The sequence below is a fragment of the Pleurodeles waltl genome, chromosome 4_2, assembly GCF_031143425.1.
Source record: "Pleurodeles waltl isolate 20211129_DDA chromosome 4_2, aPleWal1.hap1.20221129, whole genome shotgun sequence".
In the NCBI taxonomy this organism is placed as follows: domain Eukaryota; kingdom Metazoa; phylum Chordata; class Amphibia; order Caudata; family Salamandridae; genus Pleurodeles; species Pleurodeles waltl.
In genome coordinates, this window is record NC_090443.1 from 1,006,913,357 (window position 1) to 1,006,938,593 (window position 25,237).

General features: G+C 49.2%; 1 protein-coding gene across 2 annotated transcripts in view; it reads left to right on the plus strand.

The window, feature by feature from the left end:
• DMAP1 (DNA methyltransferase 1 associated protein 1) overlaps window positions 1-25,237 on the plus strand; it is a 462,196-nt gene that overhangs the window by 32,037 nt on the left and 404,922 nt on the right. For both annotated transcript variants that reach the window (XM_069232858.1, XM_069232859.1), the window contains exon 2: window positions 10,962-11,016. The gene's annotated coding sequence lies outside the window, so the exon portion shown is untranslated. The remainder of the gene's footprint in view (window positions 1-10,961; window positions 11,017-25,237) is intronic.

Below are 25,237 nucleotides of genomic sequence, written 5' to 3' on the forward strand. Positions count from 1 at the left end.
GACGGAGAACGAACCATCTCGCCATCCAATATACAATTGTTGTCTCCAGTCCATATTGGAGGGGAGACTGTCCCCTCCCCCAGTATTTCAGGTATATTGTCATAAAAGGAGGGATCATCTGTGTTAGGTGCAAAAGTGTTGAGAATCGTAAGGGGCATTCCATCCAAAGTGCTCTGTAAATGTATATATCTCCCTTCCAGGTCTGCTTCACTATAGATATGTGTGAATAGGACCCCAGACGCGATCCATATCAACACTCCCCTTGCATAGGAAGAAAATGATGAGGAGAACACCTGACCCGCAACTTTCTAGCCAACTTATGTGATTCCTCTTCTGTCATATGAGTTTCCTGGAGACACACTATATCGACGTTACTCAAAGTACGGCCCGCGGGCCGCCAGCGGCCCCACGGCCAGACCATTGCAGCCCGCGGAGACGTACAACAAACGGCCTATGATAATGGCCGCAGTATGTAAACATAGAAGAGGGCCGCGGGAGCATGCGCAACAGTGGCTTCTTTGCACATGCTCCTGCGGCCCTCCTCTATGTTTACTACGGCGGCCATTATTCATGGCGTTTCCGTGGATCCTGGAAGCCAAAGCCCCATAAAAGTCAGCGCTTGCAGCTAACTTTTACGGGGCTTTGTCATCTGCTTCCTGTCACCGGCTCCACGTCTGCTGCCCGCCTGCCTGCCGTTCTACATTTGTACCATCTTTACAGTGCTTTGAGTCAGGTAAGGCTCTTTGGTTATTTATTTATTTGTTTTTAATGTAGTGTGTGTTACTGGGGTAGGGGTGAGAGTAGATTGCGCTGTGTGTGTGTTACTGGGGTAGGGGTGAGAGCAGATGGCGCTGTGTGTGCGCTGTGTGTGTGTTACTGGGGTAGGGGTGAGAGCAGATGGGGCTGTGTGTGTTACTGGGGTAGGGGTGAGAGCAGATGGCGCTGTGTGTGTGTTACTGGGGTAGGGGTGAGAGCAGATTGCGCTGTGTGTGTGTTACTGGGGTATGGGTGAGAGCAGATGGCGCTGTGTGTGTTACTGGGGTAGGGGTGAGAGTAGATGGCGCTGTGTGCAGATGGCGCTGTGTGTGTTACTGGGGTAGGGGTGAGAGCAGATGGCGCTGTGTGTGTTACCTGGGTAGGGGTGCAAGCAGATGGCGCTGTGTGCAGATGGCGCTGTGTGCGTTACTGGGGTAGGGGTGAGAGCAGATGGCGCTGTGTGCAGATGGCGCTTTGTGTGTTACTGGGGTAGGGGTGAGAGCAGATGGCGCTGTGTGCAGATGGCGGTAGGGGTGAGAGCAGATGGCGCTGTGTGTGATAGACCGGACAATGCAAGGGTAAGAACTGTGCTGCAGCATTGTTTAGCAATGTTTTGTAAAAGGGGGTGGGGTGGTTGTTCCCCCTCTAAGCCCCCCCCCGCTGTCACTTCAGTGCGGCCCTCGGCCGCAAACCATACTGCAATTTTGGCCCCCGAGAAAAAGTTTGTGAGTACCCATGCACTATATGAACCTTATGTCACCTCAGGAAGGAGTGTACTCTATAGCGTGTAGTGTAGCTGTTCAGCCCCCTAACACTTCATGTCAGTATATTAATCTGTTGACCCATATTAAGATTGCATACCCACCCCTTCTGCTAGGGCCCCCCCTCCAACCCCACGCCCAGAAGGAGAAGGCAATACAAGTACCAACCGTCTATCTCACAATTACCAATGCACTGCTGTTATAAACATCAAACCATTGCGAACTTGTGTAAACTGTGCACCCCGGGACTCCTATACCCACCCCGGATGAACAGTAAAACATACATATCAAAACATAATGTAGATCCATTTATATTTATGCTGCCTGGACAACAGCCCACACCCAAAGACCCTTCCATAATAGTGGAAGTGAACACCCCCGTCCCAACAACAGTATACACAGTGCCTTCCACCCCAACCAATCATAGTCTAGGATAAGCATTTCCCCTCTTCCCTCCCCTCCAAAACATAAAATACAAATATATATGAAGCCCCGTCAAACCAACATCCGTAACCGTTCCATTGCTCCCAATCATGCAAGGCATGTTCCACGGGCCGAACACAAGACCCCTGGCTGGGCCGCATGAGCGGTATCCACCAAAGGGCAACATTTTCAAGAATCAACAAAGAGCACCTCAGCTCCCCCATCCGATGAGTCAGCAAGTTCAGCAGCCTGCTCAGGATCCACCACCGCCATAGTACTATCCTGTTGGATTTCATTTCTGCTGACAGTTATCACAATGCTGCACAGAGACCCGCAACGGGCCATCTCCACGCCTCCTCCAGTCTGTACTGTCCCTTCCAGAAGTACGAGCCGAGCCAACTCCAGACCGCACAGAAGGACCCTGGCCAACCATATCCCACTTCTCGAGCCATCTCCAAACTTCCTCGGGATGGATCTAAAAATTGCGACTTGCCTCCAGAAATCACCTTCAGCCGTGCCGGATACAATCACATGTATCTGATGTTCATGGCACGAAGCTTGGCCTTCACCTCCAAAAAACCCTTTCGGGAGGACCGGACCTTGTTCGTATAGTCTGGGTAGTTGGATATTTTGCGATTCTCAAAAACAGCCCTGTCGGTCTCACGGGCAGTTCGTACGATACAGTCCCTGTCTTTCTAGTTCAGGAGGTGCGCTGTATTGGCCCTCGGTGGCGCCCCGGGCCGAGGAGGAGCAACCAGAGCCCTATGAGCACGCTCCACCACAAACACCCTGGACAACCCCACCGGCTACAATACTTCTCTGATCCATTGGTCAACAAAACTTTCCACTGTAGAGCCTTCCACCTGGTCCGGAAATCCAAGGAGGCGCACGTTGTTCCGTTGAGATCTGCCCTTTGAATCCTCCAGTCTTGCTTCCAATGTCCCAACATTAGAAGTGACCTGAACCATCTGTTTGCGCAAGGTGCCAACCTCTGTCTGCAAGTCCACAATAGACCCCTCCGCCACCTTGACCGTATCAGATACCTTGTGGAGATCAGCTTGCAGAAGGTTCACCTCCACAGCCACCGTTTCTATTTTCCACTCCAGGGCCACTCTAGCACCATGAATGGCAGCTAACAGTTTAGCACATGAGGGCTTCTCCTTTGTGGCCGCCACCGCCAGTGCCTTTCCAGACCCCCCAAACCAGTCTGTCTCTGTGGGAGCGGCGTAGATGTAGTATATTACTCCGTTAAGTTCCCCTGCGATGGCGTAGTCTGCCGATGCCCAACCCCCAATTTTACCTCCACTAAGAGATAATAGGATGTGTCACCGCTAGGACAATGCAGATCCGTTGTCCAGCCCAATTATCCACAATAGGGGCCTCCGAATGCCCACGCAGCTGTGACCGTCACTCCACCCTGGCGTGGGTCAGGTGTGCTCACTCCTTTACACCTCTGCACAAACTCCAAAAGCACAAATCAAAACCTCACCGTTGCAGCGTAGCCACCTGTCTGGTCCCAGATCGGCGACCCTCGTCCTCTCCCACAAGAGAGCTCTGCAGAGCGGTGTGCCACCCCAGGCCACTCCTCGGTAACCCAGACTGGGTCATGTACCACCTCCACCCTTGTCCCTGCACCTCACTGTCGCCATGCAGGTCTGATTCGCCACGCATGGGGGAAGTGATATGCTGTCAGGCAGTTCTGGAGAGGGCACCAGTATGCCACCCCACCTTCTCCTCTTAATGGCGTTGCGGGGTCAGCCAATGCCAAACACCCGTCCCGGCTCCAGTCGTCCACTTTGCTCACCTCGGGTGGGGCTTCCCGCGAACATGAGCCACCCGATTTGGGACCGGCCAACAGCTGCTCCCGCCAAAGACGGCGTAATAGGCCCACCGCACCGGCGTAGGTCGCGCCCGTCCGACCTAGGCCCAACTCTGCACTCCAGCTGCCTGGGGACTTCAACTGCGGCAAAAAACGGGCAGGAACCCACTGCAGTTGTCAGGCCACTGTCTCTTGCTTTTTTGGTGGTGCACTACTGTCAGACACCCAGGATCCCTGGAGGATTCGATAGGGACTGCCGAGCGCACTAGAGACGCATCCCTCCGGCCGTCTTGGTTGGCCATGCCTCCCATGACCAGACCTTTTTAACTAGATTACAGGAATGGTGGCAGCTGGCCCATTCGTGTAAAGTTCTTCTGCTGCAAGTTAAGCCAAATCTTTGTTCGACCATCCTAACACGTGTGTGCTTGTATGTATGTGTGTGGTCTGCATGTTGTGCACATTTCTGAGTGAACCAGCATGAGGGAGGCCTGTGGATTATATTTTGGAAGCCACCAGCTGTCCATGTGCACAAGATGCAGGTGAGGTTACTTTCCCAGATAATATAAGTGTTTTGATGACATTCCATAGACTGGAGGGAAGAGTCTTAGATTCTGAAGTGGGTAAAGAGGATATAGCCTTCTCCTTGGTAATTCAGTTAGGTCCTTATGCTGCAGAGGTCTGCTGATTAGTTTTCCAGAGTACAGTCATTTGGTGTAGGGTGGGACTGTAATCTCGAATATTCAGGGAGAGATGGGGTCTTTTAGAAGAGCCCAGCCCTTTGTCTCTCTTCATGATCACCTTCAGTGTGGCTTTTGATAGCTTTGTGCAGAATGCTCGCACTTCTTTGAGGTTTATCATTCTACACAAGGGTGGAGTCTTGAACAGAGCCTGAAAAGGGCATGTGAAATAAGAAGCATCCCAAACCGTTTCTGAAAGAGCAGAGAGGTTAAACATTTCTTGTTTTCTACCTGTGTTAGACCTCTTGACCTCATTGTTGTTCGGTTGTAAGTTCTCTCTGACCAAGAAGGGGAGCTCCATAGAATACCCAGAAGACTGCTGCACAACCAAGAGCTGGTGTCTTTCTATTTCTAATAAGAGCTGGGCAGCATGAGAACCGGCAACAGTCCAGTGAGATCTGTTGTGCCCTGTGAATGTAGTGTTGTGAAACACTTGTTGGCCAAGTAATCAATAAATAGGTAATCAATAAAACTCTTTTTGTGAAAAAGAATCTTACATTTTCAACTATTTTAGTTGACGCAGACCTCGGAGCCAGTCTGTCTCTGGACCATTTAGTCTGTCTAAGAGTGTCACAGGTGTGCTCCTGAACTGGAGCCGATCACCCTTGCTAAAGCGGAGGATTTGTGGCACAGCCGAGTGAGCCTGAGCATATTGCCCTTTTAAGCACTCACTCATAACCCTGTGGCCACTCGGGCGGACAGAGCCTGAATGGAATGTTCCACAACAGCCACCGTACTTTTCCAGAGTGTGCCAGAGCAAACCGCTCTGGCACACTCTTGACTTTTTGCCAAATTGTGTGAGAATGGCCATCATAGTTGGAAGCCCTCAGCACTTGCCAAATGTGTGCCAGAGCTGGCTATGCCGCTGTAAGTGAAGATGCTACCTCAAGACCACTTTTTTCCCAAGTGAATGTGTGGCTGCCTGGTGTGCTGACCAGAAGTACGTGGCTGAACTGTGAAGTCCTAAATGTGGCTTAACTGGAGACTAAAAAGTGGACTGCATCACCTTATTCATTGCCTCAACTCATTTCATACCTACAGCAGGTCTTCAAACTGGGTGGCGGGCCCCCTTAGTAGGGCTTCAAGTGGTCGGGGTGGGAGGGAGAGGGGTGTCAGGCTCTGGCTAAAAGAAGCATTATACCAGTGTTTTGTTTTAGTGATCGCCAATTAGACACTCTGTAATGGGCCATCACTTGCACCTTTTGTCATTTATATCATGGCCGGGAGAAGGTGTAAAAAAGGAAGGGAATCCACACATTCTTAACTCACTGACCGGGTTCTGGCCAGGAGTTTCTATTGGCTCCACCAGCCTGCTTCCGTGCCCCTGATATTGTGGACTGCCGCCTGGACAGCAGTTCGAGGCCCTCCTCTACCCGCAGGCACTCGCCTGCGCCTCATCACTGGTGCCTAGTGGTAGGCTTTCCCTGCGTTCGTCGTGTGAGTATTCCTTCTGTGTTGCTGTAATTTGTTTATGCGCCTGTTTCTGTCATCTGCATCGCCGTTTATTTTTGCCGCACGAGTTCTCCTTTGTGTTGCTGTAATACTGCTTCTGTTATTTGTATTTGTATCGGCGTGTATTTTGCGTCTGTCCTGACCCTTTGTGTTTTCTGCGCGTCTCTGCCCCTCTGCCCCCGTATATCTTTCGCTTCACCTGTCTCTCACCGCCTGTTTTTGCTACCAGCTCTGGCCGGTCACTGTTCCCCCTGCCGCTGCCTCCCCTGCGGCCCACCCCCCTCGCACACCCATTGGCCTCCCTCCCGCCTCCCAGCTGCTCCACCCTCCCACCCCACCCTCTTGATGGCAGCCAGGCACCAGAGGCAAGCCCGTCTGCGTCTGGACCGCGCCTAGCGCCAGGACCGCACCCAGCGCCAGTCCCCCTGGTCCTCCTAACCCAGACCCCCCCACCCCCCAGAAAACACTACTCAACAACCACACTCCACTCCCTCAAGCCAGGACCCGCCTGCACCCAAGCCAACCCCAAACACATGCAGAGACCTTTCACCTGCTACGCCTGCCGGTTCTCCTGCTCCCCACAAACACCAGAAAAACCCAAACGCCCCCCACCAACCCCAATGCTCCCCACAACAGACACCACAACCTCAACGTAGAAGATTCGCACACAGTCCCCACCCACCCCTACAGACCCTACCCCAACAAGCCCCACAACCCCAACACACTCCACCACAGCAACACCAAACCCCCCCACACCAACACACCCCACAGCACCACTAACACCCCCCACACCAACACCGTCGCGCACCGCAACAACAACAGCCCCCGCAACTACCTTAAATGCTTACTCCTAAACACCTGCTCCTTACACAAGCATGCCATCGAACTCTGGGACCTTATCACATCACACTCACCAGACATTGTGTTCCTCACGGAAATTTGGATGAACCCCTCATCTGAGCCAGACATAGCCGCAGCCACCCCAGATGGTTACAAACTCCATCGCAGAGACCGCTTAAACAAACCAGGAGGTGGCATCGCATTATACACAAAAACACCATTAAGGTCACCACCAACACACACAACACCCTAGACAGCGCAGAACACGTGCACTTCCTAATTCACATAAACGACAACACCACCCTCAGAGGAACCCTCATCTACAGACCACCAGGGCCTCGCCTCACCTTCTGTGACGCCATTGCCGACACCATCAGCCCTCATGCCCTCACCTACACAGACTACATCCTCCTCGGTGACTTAAACTTTCACCTGGAGAACCCCCACGACCACAACTCCTCATCCCTTCTAGATAACCTCACGAACCTCGGACTCAAACAACTAGTCACAGCACCCACCCACTCAGCAGGACACACACTAGACGCAATCTTCACCTCAAGCAACCACATAACCTACACTCACACCACCGAACTCCACTGGACTGACCACCACTGTGTCCACTTCTCCTTCTCCAAACCCCCTACACACCACCACCACCACCAACACACCACACCCTACTGCATGTTGGACAAGATCCCCCACAGAACACCTGAACGCCCAACTTGCGCAGAACCCCCCCAACACCAACGACCCCAACATTGCTGCCCAAAACCTCACACAATGGATCACAACTTGCGCAGACTCACTCGCCCCTCTCAGAAAAAAAACATCACCACCCGCAACATCAAGAACGCCCCCTGGTTCACCACTTAACTCCAAGCGTGAATGCAGCAAAACAGAGAAAGCTTGGCGACAGGAACCCTCAACCACAAACTTCTCTACCCTCAAAACCACCATTCGCAAACACCACCAACTCATACGCACCCCCAAAAGAGCATACTACAAGGAACGCATAGACAGTAACTCACACAACAGCAAGGAACTCTTTACCATCATCAAAGAGCTCTCCAAACCCAAAGCTAGCAACATCGACCCCACGCACACACAACTCCTCTGTGACTCCCTCTCCAACCATTTCCACCGCAAAATCTTAGACATACACAACAGCTTCACACCACACTCACCCGCCACACACAGCACCAACTTGATCAGCAAAGATCCCCCCCCCCCCCCCCAACCTACTACTCACCTGAGCCCCTACCAATGATGAAGAAACTGAAAACATTATTTCCATCCACTCAGGCTCCCCCTGGGACCCCTGCCCCCACTGCATTTACAACAAAGCCAGTCTAACCATTGCTCCAAAGCTTCGCGACATCATCAACAGCTCTTTCGACGACACCACCTTCCCAGACCCCTGGAAGCACGCAGAAGTCACCGCACTCCTGAAAAAGCCCAAAGCAGACCCTGATGACCTCACCAACTATCGCTGAATTTCACTCCTCTCCTTCCCCGCCAAGATCGCTGAGAAACTAGTGAACACCCGCCTGTCTCACTTCCTAGAGGAAAGCAGCACACTCGACACCTCCTGTTCTGGGTTCCGCAAGAACCACAGCACTGAGACAACCCTCATCGCATGTACTGATGACATCAGAACCAGAGTCGACAAGGGCGAGACCGTCGCACTCATCCTCCTGGACCTCTCCACTGCCTTCGACACTGTCTGCCACCAAACACTCCGCACACGCCTCCAGAACGCAGGTATTCGACACAAGGCCCTAGACTGGCTGACCTCCTTCCTCACCAAAAGAACCCAGAAAGTCTGCCTCCCTCCCTTCCACTCCACAGCCACCAACGTCATCTGCGGAGTCCCCCAAGGGTCCTCCCTCAGCCCTACCCTTTTCAACATTTACATGACCCCGCTCGCCAACATCCTCCGACCACACGGAATCACCATCATATCCTACGCAGACGACACCCAACTCATCATCTCCCTCACCGGAAACCCTACCACCGCCAAAGCCAACCTCCACGCTGGACTGCTTGACACCGCCACATGGATGACCGCAAACCACCTCAAGCTCAACTCCAACAAAACCGAAATCATCATCTTCGGCCCCAACAACACCATATGGGACGACAACTGGTGGCCCACAGCCCTAGGTCCCCCACCAACACCTGAAAACCACGCATGCAACCTCGGCATCATCCTGGACCCCTCCCTCTCCATGAACCAGGAAATCAACGCCATCACCTCCTCCTGTTTAAACACCCTCCACATACTGCGAAAAACCTTCAAATGGATTCCCATAGAGACCAGAAAGACCGTCACCCATGCACTCATCATCAGTAGGCTAGGCTACGGAAACACACTCTACGCCGGCACCACACTCAAACGCAAACTCCAGAGGATCCAGAACGCAGCCGCCCGCCTCATCCTGGACCTCCCATGACATGAACATGTCTCCTCACACCTCGGATCCCTTCACTGGCTTCCGATCAACACTGGACCAACCTACCTCAATGAAAGAGTGAACTTCCACACTCCCACTTGCCACCTCAGCTCCGCCGACCTCACACTCGCCACAGTCCCCCCGCATCCAACGCTCCACCACCGGAGGCAGATCCTTCTCCTACCTCACCCCCAAGGCCTGGAACTCCCTCCCCACCAACCTCTTCTAACCCCTCACCCCCATTTATAATAATCAGACTGTGGATCCTTTCACATGTTCATAAGGCCTGCCTCGCCAGAATAATATGTCTGGCAATCACGTATTTAATTGCAGTTCTAAATGGATAACAGAACTTAACTGCAATGTTTAAACAATGGCACTTTAATAAAATAATTGTGAAAATGTTTGGAGGGGGGCCCGATAACAAGTTTATTTTTCTCCCCACAGTTGGGGCATTAAATAGTGTGAAGACCACTGCCCTACACCTTAGTCTCCAGACCTTTTGATGATTGTTTCAACTACGCTCCTGAGCCAGACTTCAAAATATTTTTAGAAACATCATGTATGCTGTTATTTTATATGATGGATATGCATGCTTGTGCTTCTCTCCTTCTCCCCCTATAATCGCTTTTATCCACACCTGCGGTTTCTGTGCTTTGCGATATGTTACAAGTAACCAATTCCTCTGTACATGTGCGCCGGCTACCTCGCACACCCTTTCTTTTACAGCGGTCCATTCACCTAACACTGGCCTGGCACTGAGCACTTTGCTTTACCCATTAACATTTAGTGAGATGGATCGTAGGCAATATGACAGCATAGTATAAAATACTCGCGTTACCTAATCATTTTTTTCTAGTCTGACCAGATCAATGATTGCCTCGCCCCCATATAGCATGGTCAGTGCTAGTTTTAAACTTTACATTTAGCTGCAGAAGAAATAGGTTACTGTCCTATTCTGCGTTTTACCTTTGGGAGCAAAGGAGTAATTCACTTCATTTCCATATTTTTGTCATTTTATAAATCCCAAGGTATAGCTCCTAGCCACTGGCCTATTAACAGGGAAGTCCCACCCTCTCTCTTGCTTTCTCTTGGACATTTTTGTTTTACTTTAATCTCTCCAAAAGGACCCAGTTGTATCAGAAACTAACCGGACTTCTAGTGACATAACTTCAGATGGAGGATATTGCCTGCTGGAGTTCACAATCAGATGGTCTTTGGTTGTGGGATGTAGACAGGTGCTGTAGGTGTCTCTAGATCAGTCAGATAGTCTTTGAATTGTGGGGGGTGGGCAGGTGAAGTAGGTGGCCGGAGTTCCCATTCAAGGGGTCTTCAGTTGTGGTTAGTAGACGTGCTATAGCTGTCTGGAGTTCACATTCAGGTGGTCTTTGGGTGTGGGAAATAGACATTCACTTAGGTTTGCTTTTCCACCCCCAAGTCTTACAGTGTGTGATTGCATCAGGTGTGTTTTCCACCAGCATGGAGCAGAGTACCTAGGTAGAGAGACTGTTTGCTGTTAATTTCATTTGCAGGTATAACCTCCCCAAGGGGCAAAAATCAAACCAGAAGTCGTTGGTGATGGACAAGTCCTTGATTTGTATGTCTAATTTTCCATTAGCTGAGTCTTTTTCTATAAATGTGGCGGCAAAATCGAAAGAAGGGTCATTTTTGAACTCTTAAAATTTGTGGGCCTTTCTTACATTCTTTCTTGTGTTTACAGGTGCCCTGGGGCAGTGTCTGATGCAGATTTTCTCATTGAACTAAACCACATTACGGTGAGTTTTGGACACAAGTAAATGGTAAGAGGGCAGTTAGCCTCCTCGTAAACTCAAAGCCCAGGTGCATTTTTCCTTCTTATGTGGACTGTTACCCATTGTGTTGTATGCCCCTTTCTGAAGATTCCTGTTTTGCAGTGTGAATCTTTTCTGGATTCTGTGCATTATTCCTCCAGCTAGTTGGCCTGGAATTCTCCAGTGTATTAGTAGTTCTTCTCTTTCTTTTTTAATATGTTAAAAAGACTCTACCCCAGTATGTGTTAAAAAGCGAACAAGGGTTGCAAGAGTCTACAGACACAGAAGCTCAGAAGAAGAATCAATGAGGAACTTAATCATAGCCAATCAGTACATAAAGCACTGTTCCGGATTTGTTGGGAACTGAATTATATTCTGGTATTGACATTGATCGGAGAACCTTGTTATCATCCTTAGTTGGGAATAGCAGTTTATTCGTGCACAGGGCTAAAAAAAAATCTACTCAACCACTCTCATTTGCGGGTTTTATTTAATGAGGTTGAGCTATTTTTAGGTTCCACTTGACCCTTCTGGCAAGTGGACAAAGAACAGGTGTTCTGTTCAGTCAGAAACTGAATTAGCAATCTTATTCTTGTCACATTTGCTCTGTGTTCAGAGACTGAGATCAAAAGTCAGTTTGTCTTCTTGCAATGCAAATACTTCTTGTGACTGCAGAGTTCCAAGATTTTGTACGGTGAACTGCCTGACCTGTGTGAAGTGAAATGCTTTTGATATAAGCTTTTTTCTAACACACAAGATTAATATAACAAAGTCAACTTTACAAACATGTCAAAATATATTTCAGTAGCTGTGAAAGACCATTTTTTGTACTTCTTTGTGATGAAAAAATATTTTAATAGGATGAGAAAAAAGTCAGAACACTTTCCTTGGTGATTAGCAAATTATGTTTTCTGAAACCCAATTTTCATAGATTATTGTTAATACATTATATAGTTTTAGCAGTAAAGCTGCAAGTTAGTGGGAAGGTTTTTGGACATTTCTTGGAAATGTACTGTCTGTAAATGAGTGAGCCACCACATCATGCTTTACTAATACATTTATTAAAAGTGAGTGTTTGACCATAAACTGAGAAACACTCCTGTCCTGATGGCAAAGCTATTGGTAAACTAAGAGGCAATTTATGCCTGGATCATGTGCACACTATATGTGTGCTAAATGTATTATACATGGGGCAAATGTTTAGTGTATTTAATCAAACAAAAGAGGATGTGTTTTTTTTTTTTTTTACAGCAGAAATGTTAAACTCACATATTTGAAGGTGCACTCATATGTGAGAATGAAGAAAAAGGAGACTAAAATACAACATTTGCCTACGATCACACAATTTGAGACCCGTTTCCGGGTCAAGTACATTACAGTTAGATTGATTACATTTTTCAAGCTACTCGACCTGCAGGTCTAGTAACATTTTTATGACTTTTGAAGGCCTGATGCACAAACAAAAACAGATACGTTTTTATGATTGCCGGGTCCGGTAAATGAATTTTGTATCTGTACATAAGAAAAAACACTGCTGAGTTTTGTTGCCAAACAGCTAGTGAATCTCTGAAAACAGCAAAGCTCTCTGTGTCCGAGACAGCAGTAAAGTATTAAACAGTTCTATAAGGCTGAATACCTTGTACTATGGAAATGAATTTATCAGTGAATAACCACAGAAAGCACCCAATATACTAATCAGCATGCCTCTAACTAAAATGAAGACTGGTCATAGTAATTTTGTTTTCTGTTTCCACTGTGCAGGTGTTTGATTAATTGTTATGCAAGCACATGTCAGGTTTTGGAGAGGCTTCTTAGGCTCCGCCCCATCACACTTGCATTGTCTGTGCCTCAAGTCCACTCCTTTTCTGACATCCCTCCGAGCGGGGCTTCAGGAAATCCTCATCTCTCCTTCTTCATCTCTCCCTATCTTCTTCTCTCACCCAGCAACGGAGGTAGACATTGTGTTTAAAGTACCAATTCTTAACATACACCACTAGAAAGGAAAATGGCATTCTTGGAGCGAGAAGAGACACAAAGCTAGTTGTGATTAAGTGTAGAATGTGCATTCAGTTGAGTTGCCACATCTGTCTCTACTTCTCTCATCACATTCTGAGAACCTTGCATCATCTCCTTCTTAATAGAAGGTTCTGACAACAATATAGTGCAATATACCCAGTATATAGCATTGAGGTCCCACACTAGGTAATTGGAGATCTCTGTATTTTGGATAACTCTCCTAAAGCTCTGCTAAAGTAGAGGAAAAATTAAAGTCATACAAAATGGTGCTCAAAGGAGGAAAATGGGCCACGTACTACTGTAACTGAAAACACAATGTTTCCCACAATAAACAACCCAAACCCCTGAGCAACCCAAAATTTCAAAAGTAAAGTCTAAAGTAGTCCATTGTTTTTTATTACAATTCTCAGCATAGATTCACAGGGCTTCTTGTGACAATAAACTAGAGGTCTTCAAACCGGGGGGTGGGCCCCTCTAGGGGGGCATCAAGTGATCCCGGGGGGGGGGGGGGGGGGTGCCAAACTCTGGCCAAGAGAAATATTATACAGATAACATGCGTTTGTTTTAAGCAGAAGCATGTCATTGCAGTTTTAAAAAGGTAACCGTACTTAACTGCAATGTTTAAATAGGTTTAGACATATTCAAACATTGCCATCTTTCTAAAATAATTGTAAAAAATTCTGAGGGGGGGCCCCAAAGTTTTATTTTTTCAATGGGGGGCACGGCATTAAAAAGCTTGAAGACCACTGCAATAACCCCATGTAGTTCCAAATGCACATTGAGCCAACACTTGTTTCGTCACTTGGGCACATACACCTTCGACTTCGTCAGGGCTACAATCAAACAAAGGCAACCTTATTCAAAATCTAGATACATATGAATCAAAATAATTACCACGACCAATCATATAAGTGCAATTTTTGTATGTTAAGCACATAGTATAGTAGACCATTATATACAGGATAGGTCTGAACCCTCCAAAAAGGTAAACCCAAACCAAGGAAATGTATAATATGGGGGGCACACACCTACTGCATAGCTAATTTTCCACCTGTTCAGTTGCCAAATGGGCCTCGGGGCAGGGGGTGGCATCAACCATTTCTGGGGGAAGCCGGGATCACATATCAAATGCGACAGGGGCTTTGAATCCCCTTGCCTTCATATGCTAAATCACTAGCCATCCTGCTGGAAGAGGTGTGAACATCTTCCTCCGGAGCAGGTATTGTTTCTTACCTCAGAGAGCGTGGGCTCTAACCAGTAGGGGGGTCAGAAACTTGTTGGTGGTGGGAGGCTGAACGATACCAGTCAGCCAGCACACTAGATACTGGTAGGTTTTTCAAGGGGCACCTCTAAGGTGCTGTAGGAAGTTGGCTCTGTATGTGCTATTTCAAAGTAAGGAATAGCATGCACAGAGTCCAAGGGTTCCCCTTAGAGGTAAAATAGTGGTAAAAAGAGATAATACTAATGCTCTATTTTGTGGTAGTGTGGTCGAGCAGTAGGCTTATCCAAGGAGTAGTGTTAAGCATTTGTTGTACATACACATAGACAATAAATGAGGTACACACACTCAGAGACAAATCCAGCCAATAGGTTTTGTTATAGAAAAATATCTTTTCTTAGTTTATTTTAAGAACCACAGGTTCAAATTTAACATGTAATATCTTGTTTGAAAGGTATTGCAGGTAAGTACATTAGGAACTTTGAATCAGTTCAATTGCATGTATACTTTTCAAGTTATCCACAAATAGCTATTTTAAAAGTGGACACTTAGTGCAATTTTCACAGTTCCTGGGGGAGGTAAGTTTTTGTTAGTTTTACCAGGTAAGTAAGACACTTACAGGGTTCAGTTCTTGGTCCAAGGTAGCCCACCGTTGGGGGTTCAGAGCAACCCCAAAGTTACCACACCAGCAGCTCAGGGCTGGTCAGGTGCAGAGTTCAAAGTGGTGCCCAAAACGCATAGGCTTCAATGGAGAGAAGGGGGTGCCCCGGTTCCAGTCTGCCAGCAGGTAAGTACCCGCGTCTTCGGAGGGCAGACCAGGGGGGTTTTGTAGGGCACCGGGGGGGACACAAGCCCACACAGAAATTTCACCCTCAGCGGCGCGGGGGCGGCCGGGTGCAGTGTTAGAACAAGCGTCGGGTTCGCAATGGAAGTCAATGAGAGATCAAGGGATCTCTTCAGCGCTGCAGGCAGGCAAGGGGGGCTTCCTCGGGGAAACCTCCACTTGGGCAAGGGAGAGGGACTCCTGGGGGTCACTTCTGCAGTGAAAGTCCGGTCCTTCAGGTCCTGGGGGCTGCGGGTGCAGGGTCTTTTCCAGGCGTCGGGACTTAGGTTTCAGAGAGTCGCGGTCAGGGGAAGCCTCGGGATTCCCTCTGCAGGCGGCGCTGTGGGGGCTCAGGGGGGACAGGTTTTGGTACTCGCAGTCGTAGAGTAGTCCGGGGGTCCTCCCTGAGGTGTTGGTTCTCAACCAGCCGAGTCGGGGTCGCCGGGTGCAGTGTTGCAAGTCTCACGCTTCTTGCGGGGAGATTGCAGGGGTCTTTAAAGCTGCTCCTTTGGATAAAGTTGCAGTCTTTTTGGAGCAGGTCCGCTGTCCTCGGGAGTTTCTTGTCGTCGTCGAAGCAGGGCAGTCCTCAGAGGATTCAGAGGTCGCTGGTCCCTTTGGAAGGCGTCGCTGGAGCAGAGTTCTTTGGAAGGCAGGAGACAGGCCGGTGAGTTTCTGGAGCCAAGGCAGTAGTTGTCTTCTGGTCTTCCTCTGCAGGGGTTTTCAGCTAGGCAGTTCTTCTTCTTGTTGTTGCAGGAATCTAATTTTCTAGGGTTCAGGGTAGCCCTTAAATACTAAATTTAAGGGCGCGTTTAGGTCTGGGGGGTTAGTAGCCAATGGCTACTAGCCCTGAGGGTGGGTACACCCTCTTTGTGCCTCCTCCCAAGGGGAGGGGGTCACAATCCTAACCCTATTGGGGGAATCCTCCATCTGCAAGATGGAGGATTTCTAAAAGTTAGTCACCTCAGCTCAGGACACCTTAGGGGCTGTCCTGACTGGCCAGTGACTCCTCCTTGTTATTCTCATTATTTTCTCCGGCCTTGCCGCCAAAAAGTGGGGGCCGGGGCCGGAGGGGGCGGGCAACTCCACTAGCTGGAGTGTCCTGCGGTGCTGTGACAAAGGGGTGAGCCTTTGAGGCTCACCGCCAGGTGTTACAGCTCCTGCCTGGGGGAGGTGTTAGCATCTCCACCCAGTGCAGGCTTTGTTACTGGCCTCAGAGTGACAAAGGCACTCTCCCCATGGGGCCAGCAACATGTCTCTAGTGTGGCAGGCTGCTGGAACTAGTCAGCCTACACAGACAGTCGGTTAAGTTTCAGGGGGCACCTCTAAGGTGCCCTCTGGGGTGTATTTTGCAATAAAATGTACACTGGCATCAGTGTGCATTTATTGTGCTGAGAAGTTTGATACCAAACTTCCCAGTTTTCAGTGTAGCCATTATGGTGCTGTGGAGTTCGTGTTTGACAAAGATAAGGTTCAAGCTCCAAAGGCTCAGTTCCCTCAGAGGGCAGAACTTCTTCCTGAGAAGAGAGGTTCTCTTTTTCTGACTGTGTTGCAGTTGGTTTCCCAACTGACTTTCCTTTTCTCTTGGTAGGCTGGGCCTTTCTTCCAGACTCCAGCTCTACTTTTTCACCCTGTGCCTTGCATTGTGCTCTTGTTTTTACACACACCAGTTCAGGGATACCCAGCATGGCTGCATGGGTTTTTAGTTCTACCTCAGCCCATGCTGAGGACTCCAGGTCATTTCCAAGCAGACAGTCTACTGGGATGTTTGAGGAGACCACCACCTGTTTCAGGCCATTGACCCCTCTCCATTCTAAAGTTACCATTGCCATGGGATGTGCTTTAGTCTGATTGTCAGCGTTGGTGACTGTATAGGTTTTTCCAGTCAGGTATTGGCCAGGGGAAACCAGTTTCTCTGTCACCATGGTGACACTGGCACCTGTATCCCTCAGGCCCTCTACACTTGTCCCATTAATAAAGAGCTGATGCCTGTATTTTTGCATGTTAGGCGGCCAGGCAGCTAGTGTGGCTAAATCCACCCCACCCTCAGAAACTAGAGTAGCTTCAGTGTGGACCCTGATTTGCTCTGGGCACACTGTTGATCCCACTTGGAGACTAGCCATTCCAGTGTTACCTGGATTGGAGTTTGGAGTGGAACCTTTCTTGGGACAGGCCTTGTCTCCAGTTTGGTGTCCAGGCTGATTACAGCTACGACACCAGGCCTTTTTGGGATCAAAGTTTTTACCCTTGTACCCAGGATTGTTTTGTGAAGAGGCTCTGGGCCCACCCTCCTGTGCAGGTTTTTGGGGGCCTGTAGAAGACTCTTTACTATTTTTATTTTTGGCTGTCTCACCACCTTTCCCCTGGGGAGGTTTTGTGACCCCTTTCTTTTGGTCACCCCCTGTGGAAGTTTTGGACACCCTTGTCTTGACCCAATGGTCCGCCTTCTTTCCCAATTCTTGGGGAGAAATTGGTCCTAGGTCTACCAGATGCTGATGCAGTTTATCATTGAAACAATTACTTAACAGGTGTTCTTTCACAAATAAATTGTACAGCCCATCATAATTACTTACACCACTGCCTTGAATCCAACCATCTAGTGTTTTTACTGAGTAGTCTACAAAGTCAACCCAGGTCTGGCTCGAGGATTTTTGAGCCCCCCTGAATCTAATCCTATACTCCTCAGTGGAGAATCCAAAGCCCTCAATCAGGGTACCCTTCATGAGGTCATAAGATTCTGCATCTTTTCCAGAGAGTGTGAGGAGTCTATCCCTACACTTTCCTGTGAACATTTCCCAAAGGAGAGCACCCCAGTGAGATCTGTTCACTTTTCTGGTTACACAAGCCCTCTCAAAAGCTGTGAACCATTTGGTGATGTCATCACCATCTTCATATTTAGTTACAATCCCTTTAGGGATTTTCAACATGTCAGGAGAATCTCTGACCCTATTTATGTTGCTGCCACCATTGATGGGTCCTAGGCCCATCTCTTGTCTTTCCCTTTCTATGGCTAGGATCTGTCTTTCCAAAGCCAATCTTTTGGCCATCCTGGCTAACTGGATGTCCTCTTCACTGGAGTTATCCTCAGTGATTTCAGAGTTGTTGGTCCCTCCTGTGAGGGAACCTGCATCTCTGACTATTATTTGTGGAGTCAGGGCTTGAGAAGCCCTGTTCTCCCTAAGTAGGACTGGAGGGGGGGAATTTCCCTCCAAGTCACTATCTTCATCCTCTGTGTTGCCATCCTCAGAGGGGTTGGCTTTTTCAAACTGTAGGAAGTTGGCTCTGTATGTGCTATTTCAAAGTAAGGAATAGCATGCACAGAGTCCAAGGGTTCCCCTTAGAGGTAAGATAGTGGCAAAAAGAGATAATCCTAATGCTCTATTTTGTGGTAGTGTGGTCGAGCAGTAGGCTTACCCAAGGAGTAGTGTTAAGCATTTGTTGTACATACACATAGACAATAAATGAGGTACACACACTCTCAGAGACAAATCCAGCCAATAGGTTTTTGTATAGAAAAATATCTTTTCTTAGTTTATTTTAAGAACCACAGGTTCAAATTCTACATGTAATATCTCATTCGAAAGGTATTGCAGGTAAGTACTTTAGGAACTTCAAATCATCAAAATTGCATGTATACTTTTCAAGTTATTCACAAATAGCTGTTTTAAAAGTGGACACTTAGTGCAATTTTCACAGTTCCTAGGGGAGGTAAGTATTTGTTAGGTTAACCAGGTAAGTAAGACACTTACAGGGCTCAGTTCTTGGTCCAAGGTAGCCCACCGTTGGGGGTTCAGAGCAACCCCAAAGTCACCACACCAGCAGCTCAGGGCCGGTCAGGTGCAGAGTTCAAAGTGGCGCCCAAAACGCATAGGCTAGAATGGAGAGAAGGGGGTTCCCCAGTTCCGGTCTGCTTGCAGGTAAGTACCCGCGTCTTCGGAGGGCAGACCAGGGGGGTTTTGTAGGGCACCGGGGGGGACACAAGTCCACACAGAAATTTCACCCTCAGCGGCGCGGGGGCGGCCGGGTGCAGTGTAGAAACAAGCGTCGGGTTCGCAATGTTAGTCTATGAGAGATCTCGGGATCTCTTCAGCGCTGCAGGCAGGCAAGGGGGGGATTCCTCGGGGAAACCTCCACTTGGGCAAGGGAGAGGGACTCCTGGGGGTCACTTCTCCAGTGAAAGTCCGGTCCTTCAGGTCCTGGGGGCTGCGGGTGCAGGGTCGCTCCCAGGCGTCGGGACTTTAGGTTCAAAGAGTCGCGGTCAGGGGAAGCCTCGGGATTCCCTCTGCAGGCGGCGCTGTGGGGGCTCAGGGGGGACAGGTTTTGGTACTCACAGTATCAGAGTAGTCCTGGGGTCCCTCCTGAGGTGTTGGATCGCCACCAGCCGAGTCGGGGTCGCCGGGTGCAGTGTTGCAAGTCTCACGCTTCTTGCGGGGAGGTTGCAGGGTTCTTTAAAGCTGCTGGAAACAAAGTTGCAGCTTTTCTTGGAGCAGGTCCGCTGTCCTCGGGAGTTTCTTGTCTTTTCGAAGCAGGGGCAGTCCTCAGAGGATGTCGAGGTCGCTGGTCCCTTTGGAAGGCGTCGCTGGAGCAGGATCTTTGGAAGGCAGGAGACAGGCCGGTGAGTTTCTGGAGCCAAGGCAGTTGTCGTCTTCTGGTCTTCCGCTGCAGGGGTTTTCAGCTGGGCAGTCCTTCTTCTTGTAGTTGCAGGAATCTAATTTTCTAGGGTTCAGGGTAGCCCTTAAATACTAAATTTAAGGGCGTGTTTAGGTCTGGGGGGTTAGTAGCCAATGGCTACTAGCCCTGAGGGTGGGTACACCCTCTTTGTGCCTCCTCCCAAGGGGAGGGGGGTCACAATCCTAACCCTATTGGGGGAACCCTCCATCTGCAAGATGGAGGATTTCTAAAAGTTAGAGTCACTTCAGCTCAGGACACCTTAGGGGCTGTCCTGACTGGCCAGTGACTCCTCCTTGTTTTTCTCATTATTTTCTCCGGCCTTGCCGCCAAAAGTGGGGCCTGGCCGGAGGGGGCGGGCAACTCCACTAGCTGGAGTGTCCTGCTGGGTTGGCACAAAGGAGGTGAGCCTTTGAGGCTCACCGCCAGGTGTGACAATTCCTGCCTGGGGGAGGTGTTAGCATCTCCACCCAGTGCAGGCTTTGTTACTGGCCTCAGAGTGACAAAGGCACTCTCCCCATGGGGCCAGCAACATGTCTCGGTTTGTGGCAGGCTGCTAAAACTAGTCAGCCTACACAGATAGTCGGTTAAGTTTCAGGGGGCACCTCTAAGGTGCCCTCTGTGGTGTATTTTACAATAAAATGTACACTGGCATCAGTGTGCATTTATTGTGCTGAGAAGTTTGATACCAAACTTCCCAGTTTTCAGTGTAGCCATTATGGTGCTGTGGAGTTCGTGTTTGACAGACTCCCAGACCATATACTCTTATGGCTACCCTGCACTTACAATGTCTAAGGTTTTGTTTAGACACTGTAGGGGTACCATGCTCATGCACTGGTACCCTCACCTATGGTATAGTGCACCCTGCCTTAGGGCTGTAAGGCCTGCTAGAGGGGTGTCTTACCTATACTGCATAGGCAGTGAGAGGCTGGCATGGCACCCTGAGGGGAGTGCCATGTCGACTTACTCGTTTTGTCCTCACTAGCACACACAAGCTGGTAAGCAGTGTGTCTGTGCTGAGTGAGAGGTCTCCAGGGTGGCATAAGACATGCTGCAGCCCTTAGAGACCTTCCTTGGCATCAGGGCCCTTGGTACTAGAAGTACCAGTTACAAGGGACTTATCTGGATGCCAGGGTCTGCCAATTGTGGATACAAAAGTACAGGTTAGGGAAAGAACACTGGTGCTGGGGCCTGGTTAGCAGGCCTCAGCACACTTTCAATTGTAAACATAGCATCAGCAAAGGCAAAAAGTCAGGGGGCAACCATGCCAAGGAGGCATTTCCTTACACAACCCCCCCCCCAAACGAAAGAGGATGAGACTAACCTTTCCCAAGAGAGTCTTCATTTTCTAAGTGGAAGAACCTGGAAAGGCCATCTGCATTGGCATGGGCAGTCCCAGGTCTGTGTTCCACTATAAAGTCCATTCCCTGTAGGGAGATGGACCACCTCAACAGTTTAGGATTTTCACCTTTCATTTGCATCAGCCATTTGAGAGGTCTGTGGTCAGTTTGAACTAGGAAGTGAGTCCCAAAGAGGTATGGTCTGAGCTTCTTCAGGGACCAAACCACAGCAAAGGCCTCCCTCTCAATGGCACTCCAACGCTGCTCCCTGGGGAGTAACCTCCTGCTAATGAAAGCAACAGGCTGGTCAAGGCCATCATCATTTGTTTGGGACAAAACTGCCCCTATCCCATGTTCAGAGGCATCAGTCTGCACAATGAACTGCTTAGAATAATCTGGAGCTTTTAGAACTGGTGCTGAGCACATTGCTTGTTTCAGGGTGTCAAAGGCCTGTTGGCATTCCACAGTCCAGTTCACTTTCTTGGGCATTTTCTTGGAGGTGAGTTCAGTGAGGGCTGTCACAATGGATCCATATCCCTTCACAAACCTCCTGTAATACCCAGTCAAGCCAAGGAATGCCCTGACTTGAGTCTGGGTTTTTGGAGCTACCCAGTCCAGAATAGTCTGGATCTTGGGTTGGAGTGGCTGAACTTGGCCTCCACCTACAAGGTGTCCCAAGTAAACCACAGTTCCCTGCCCTATCTGGCATTTGGATGCCTTGATAGAGAGGCCTGCAGATTGCAGAGCCTTCAAAACCTTCTTCAGGTGGACCAGGTGATCCTGCCAGGTGGAGCTAAAGACAGCAATATCATCAAGATAAGCTGTGCTAAAGGACTCCAAGCCAGCAAGGACTTGATTCACCAACCTTTGGAAGGTGGCAGGGGCATTCTTTAAACCAAAGGGCATAACAGTAAACTGATAATGCCCATCAGGTGTAGAGAATGCTGTTTTCTCTTTTGCTCCAGGTGCCATTTTTATTTGCCAGTACCCTGCTGTCAAGTCAAAGGTACTTAGGAATTTGGCAGCACCTAATTTGTCTATGAGCTCATCAGCTCTTGGAATTGGATGAGCATCTGTCTTGGTGACAGAATTGAGCCCTCTGTAGTCCACACAAAACCTCATCTCTTTCTTTCCATCTTTGGTGTGAGGTTTGGGGACTAAGACCACTGGGCTAGCCCAGGGGCTGTCAGAGCGCTCAATCCCTCCCAATTCCAGCATCTTGTGGACTTCCACCTTGATGCTTTCCTTAACATGGTCAGACTGTCTAAAGATTTTGTTCTTGACAGGCATGCTGTCTCCTGTGTCCACATCATGGGTACACAGGTGTGTCTGACCAGGGGTTAAGGAGAAGAGTTCAGGAAACTGTTGTAGGACTCTCCTACAATCAGCTTGCTGTTGGCCAGAGAGGGTGTCTGAGTAGATCACTCCATCTACTGTGCCATCTTTTGGGTCTGATGACAGAAGATCAGGGAGAGGTTCACTCTCTGCCTCCTGATCCTCATCTGTTACCATCAACAGATTCACATCAGCCCTGTCATGGAAGAGCTTAAGGCGGTTCACATGGATCACCCTCTTGGGGCTCCTGCTTGTGCCCAGGTCCACCAGGTAGGTGACCTGACTCTTCCTTTCTAATACTGGGTAAGGGCCACTCCATTTGTCCTGGAGTGCCCTGGGAGCCACAGGCTCCAGAACCCAGACTTTCTGCCCTGGTTGGAACTCAACCAGTGCAGCCTTTTGGTCATACCAAAACTTCTGGAGTTGTTGGCTAGCCTCAAGGTTTTTGGTTGCCTTTTCCATGTACTCTGCCATTCTAGAGCGAAGGCCAAGTACATAGTCCACTATGTCCTGTTTAGGCTCATGGAGAGGTCTCTCCCAGCCTTCTTTAACAAGGGCAAGTGGTCCCCTTACAGGATGACCAAACAGAAGTTCAAAGGGTGAGAATCCTACTCCCTTCTGTGGCACCTCTCTGTAAGCGAAAAGCAGACATGGCAAGAGGACATCCCATCTCCTTTTGAGTTTTTCTGGGAGCCCCATGATCATGCCTTTTAATGTCTTGTTGAATCTCTCAACCAAGCCATTAGTTTGTGGATGGTATGGTGTAGTGAATTTATAAGTCACTCCACACTCATTCCACATGTGCTTTAGGTATGCTGACATGAAGTTGGTACCTCTGTCAGACACCACCTCCTTAGGGAAACCCACTCTGGTAAAGATACCAATGAGGGCCTTGGCTACTGCAGGGGCAGTAGTCGACCTAAGGGGAATAGCTTCAGGATACCTGGTAGCATGATCCACTACTACCAGGATATACATATTTCCTGAGGCTGTGGGAGGTTCTAGTGGACCAACTATGTCCACACCCACTCTTTCAAAGGGAACCCCCACCACTGGAAGTGGAATGAGGGGGGCCTTTGGATGCCCACCTGTCTTACCACTGGCTTGACAGGTGGGGCAGGAGAGGCAAAACTCCTTAACCATGTTGGACATATTGGGCCAGTAGAAGTGGTTGACTAACCTCTCCCACGTCTTGGTTTGTCCCAAATGTCCAGCAAGGGGAATGTCATGGGCCAATGTTAGGATGAACTTCCTGAACAGCTGAGGCACTACCACTCTCCTAGTGGCACCAGGTTTGGGGTCTCTGGCCTCAGTGTACAGGAGTCCATCTTCCCAATAGACCCTATGCGTTCCATTTTTCTTGCCTTTGGACTCTTCAGCAGCTTGCTGCCTAAGGCCTTCAAGAGAGGGACAGGTTTCTTGTCCCTTACACAGCTCCTCCCTTGAGGGTCCCCCTGGGCCTAAGAGCTCAACCTGATAAGGTTCAAGCTCCAAAGGCTCAGTTCCCTCAGAGGGCAGAACTTCTTCCTGAGAAGAGAGGTTCCCTTTCTTTTGCTGTGTTGCAGTTGGTTTCCCAACTGACTTTCCTGTTCTCTTGGTAGGCTGGGCCATTCTTCCGGACTCCAGCTCTACTTGTTCACCCTGTGCCTTGCACTGTGCTCTTGTTTTCACACACACCAGTTCAGGGATACCCAGCATTGCTGCATGGGTTTTTAGTTCTACCTCAGCCCATGCTGAGGACTCCAGGTCATTTCCAAGCAGACAGTCCACTGGGATATTTGAGGAGACCACCACCTGTTTCAGGCCATTGACCCCTCCCCATTCTAAAGTAACCATTGCCATGGGATGTACTTTTCTCTGATTGTCAGCGTTGGTGACTGTGTAAGTTTTTCCAGTCAGGTATTGGCCAGGGGAAACCAGTTTCTCTGTCACCATGGTGACACTGGCACCTGTATCCCTCAGGCCCTCTATTCTAGTCCCATTAATTAAGAGTTGCTGTCTGTATTTTTGCATGTTAGGCGGCCAGACAGCTAGTGTGGCTAAATCCACCCCACCCTCAGAAACTAGAGTAGCTTCAGTGTGGACCCTGATTTGCTCTGGGCACACTGTTGATCCCACTTGGAGACTAGCCATACCAGTGTTACCTGGATGGGAGTTTGGAGTGGAACCTTTCTTGGGACAGGCCTTGTCTCCAGTTTGGTGCCCATGCTGTTTACAGCTATGACACCAGGCCTTTTTGGGATCAAAGTTTTTACCCTTGTACCCATTGTTTTGTGAAGAGGCTCTGGGCCCACCCTCCTGTGCAGGTTTTTGGGGGCCTGTAGAAGACTCTTTACTATTTTTAGTTTTGGTTGTCTCATCACCCTTCCCCTGGGGAGTCTTTGTGACCCCTTTCTTTTGGTCACCCCCTGTTGAAGTCTTGGACACCCTTGTCTTGACCCAATGGTCCGCCTTCTTTCCCAATTCTTGGGGAGAAATTGGTCCTAGGTCTACCAGATGCTGATGCAGTTTATCATTGAAACAATTACTTAACAGGTGTTCTTTCACAAATAAATTGTACAGCCCATCATAATTACTTACACCACTGCCTTGAATCCAACCATCTAGTGTTTTCACTGAGTAGTCAACAAAGTCAACCCAGGTCTGGCTTGAGGATTTTTGAGCCCCCCTGAACCTAATCCTGTACTCCTCAGTGGAGAATCCAAAGCCCTCAATCAGGGTACCCTTCATGAGGTCATAAGATTCTGCATCTTTTCCCGAGAGTGTGAGGAGTCTATCCCTACACTTTCCTGTGAACATTTCCCAAAG